The following is a 2,587-nucleotide window of genomic DNA, read 5'->3' as shown; positions in this document are numbered from 1 at the left end:
TTTTCACAAGTTGTTTTATTTACAATGCCCACTTTTATTTTATTTTTTTCCAGTACTAGGAGTTGAACTTAGGACCTTGCACTTGCCAGGCAGGTGCAGCACTACTGAGTTACAGCCCCAGCTACAATGCCCACTTTTAAAAGCCAACTGAAGGGCTGGGGATTTATCAGTGGTTTGGTGGCCTGCCTTGCAAGCGCAAGGACCCAAGTTCAATCCTTGATACAAAAAAAAACAATGATAAGGGCTGGGGATATAGCTCAATGGCACCATGCCTGCCTGGCAAGTGCAAGTGTAAGGTCCTGAGTTCTATCCCCGATACCAGGAAAAAACCAAAACGAAACACCAATATAAACAGAGCAGTGCAACTAGTATTTGGAACAATCCTTACAATCCTTATAGTGTTATAGTGCCAGGCACAGCATTTCACCTCCCTTCACATCACTGGTTCTCCTTGCGTAAAAGGGCTTCCTTCTCTCCAGTGAAGTCATTTTTGTTATTGAAGGTCTTGTGAATCTCCTGTTTTCCCCTTGATCATATTCGCAAGTCTTGCATGTAACATCAAGCAAACTTTTGGTGTCTGGGTACTTTGCTGTCAGAATAAATTCCAAAAGGATTCCTGGGTCAACTTTCAGGAATTCTTGGTCCAAACAGCGATATCATCTGTTCTCTTTTCTTCATGCTTGTGGTGCACTGAATGAGCTTTTTAAAAATATTGCTGCTATGACATTGGGTAGAAGAACTGGGTCATCCATTCCCAAATTTTATCACCAGCATACAGCTAGTGATTAGCACATAACCCCTTCTCTTCATTTAAGTATTTAAAAGCTTCATATTTTCCCCATGTAAGAATCAGTGACATCTGAGGACATCCAACATGGTCTTAATTGTCATAGATTGTTCAGCAATTTCAACATCAACTTCAAGTATCTCTCCATTAGAATTCTGCAACTTAATTGAAGACATGATACTTGGTCTCTATGGGCCTGCAGGCCCGAGGCAGATGGGAGCAGGAAGATGTCCCGAGACTCAGGAGAACAGTGGCGGATGAAGCCACTACTCTGTAGCAGTATATTTTATTTTTTATTTTTTGGTACTGGGGATCAAACTCGGGACTTTGTGCTTGCAAGGCAGGCATTGGAACCACTGAGCTAAATCCCCGGCCCTCTGGCCGTAGTATATTTTAAAGATCATGATCAAGTAAGATTTATCCCTGGATTGCAAGCACAGTTCAACGTTAGAAAACCAATCAATGTAGCCAAGTGTTGTGACACACACCTGTAATCCCAGCACTCAGGAAGATGAGGAAGGAGGATCCCTGTGAGTTTGAGGCCAGCTTGGACTACATAGTGAGTTCAAGGTCAGTTTGAACTACATGAGGAGACCCTGTCCCAAAAAACAAACAAAAGGGGTGAGGGATTTAGCTCAGTGGTGCCACCGCCTGCCTTGCAAGGTCAAGGACCTGAGTTTGATTCCCAGTATCAAAACCAAATAAAATTTAAAAAATGAAAACGGGGCTGGAGATATTGAAGGAAGCCAAATTCTGCCATTCTGTGAGGTTATTTTTTCGGGGGGAATTTTTTTTTGGTACCAGGGATCGAACTCAGGTCCTTGCACTTGTGAGGCGGGTGGCAGAACCACTGAGCTAAATCCCCAGCCAAATGCTACTATTCTGATCCGATACCCTCTAAACCTGTCCCTCCCAGCCGTTGTTCCTCGTGCTTCTCCAGGGCTCATACTTGGGCAACCATTACCACTCATGCTCTGTCAAGCCTTTTTCTTGGCAGGGAGCCACAGCCCCTTTTACTGAAGTTCCCCTCCGCATGATCCTACAAAAGATCCTATAGCCTGTATGAAAGTTGTTGCTCTGGTTGCTAGTGCCAGAGCAGTTTCTCACAGGTTTGTTCTGAAATGGACCTGTCCTGTTGAGCTCATACCTCTGATTTTTGGTTTTTATTTTTGTCTTTCCCTAACAGATGTAGCTCAACACAAAGGCCCTGGGTTCAATCTCCAGTACTGTGATAATAATAATAATAATAATAATAATAATAATAATAATTAATAATAACTGTATAACAAAAAGACTAAATTCCCAACTATTACCTCTACATTTAATCCTAACCTGCATGTTCTACACAACATTGCATGAGAAAAAAATAATGTAAGAGCTGGGTCCAGTGGCCCACACCTGTAGTCCCAGCCATTCTGGAGGCTGAAGCAAGAGGACTGCTTGAGCCCAGGAGTTCAAGGTTAGCCTTGCCAGCATAGCAAGACTCTGCCTCTCTCTGTCTCTGTCTCTGCCTCTCTGTCTGTCTCTCTCTTTCTGAAAAACAAAATTCCCAGGGCCAGGGATTTAGCTCAGTGGCACTGCCCCTGCCACAAGCACAGAGTCCTGAGTTCAATCCCTGGTATCACCAAAAAAAAAATTTTTTTTCCCAAGAACTTAAATACATGGAAATTAATTAAATAACACTCTCTTGAACAACCAATAGGTTACAGATGAAATTAAAGAAGAAATAAGTTTCTACAATTAAATGATAATAAAAATACAACATACTGGAACTTATGGGAAACAGTAAAAGCAGTCCTA

The 2,587-nt window shown here is 42.3% G+C and overlaps 1 pseudogene; it reads right to left on the bottom strand.

The window, feature by feature from the left end:
- Nucleotides 1-438: 438 nt before the first annotated feature.
- Nucleotides 439-963, bottom strand: LOC104852628 (annotated as a pseudogene).
- Between the last annotated feature and the right edge of the window lie 1,624 nt (nt 964-2,587).

The sequence above is a fragment of the Fukomys damarensis genome, unplaced genomic scaffold (assembly GCF_012274545.1).
Source record: "Fukomys damarensis isolate Sample0158 unplaced genomic scaffold, DMR_v1.0_HiC HiC_scaffold_23, whole genome shotgun sequence".
In the NCBI taxonomy this organism is placed as follows: domain Eukaryota; kingdom Metazoa; phylum Chordata; class Mammalia; order Rodentia; family Bathyergidae; genus Fukomys; species Fukomys damarensis.
This window is presented reverse-complemented; position numbering and strand designations above follow the sequence as displayed.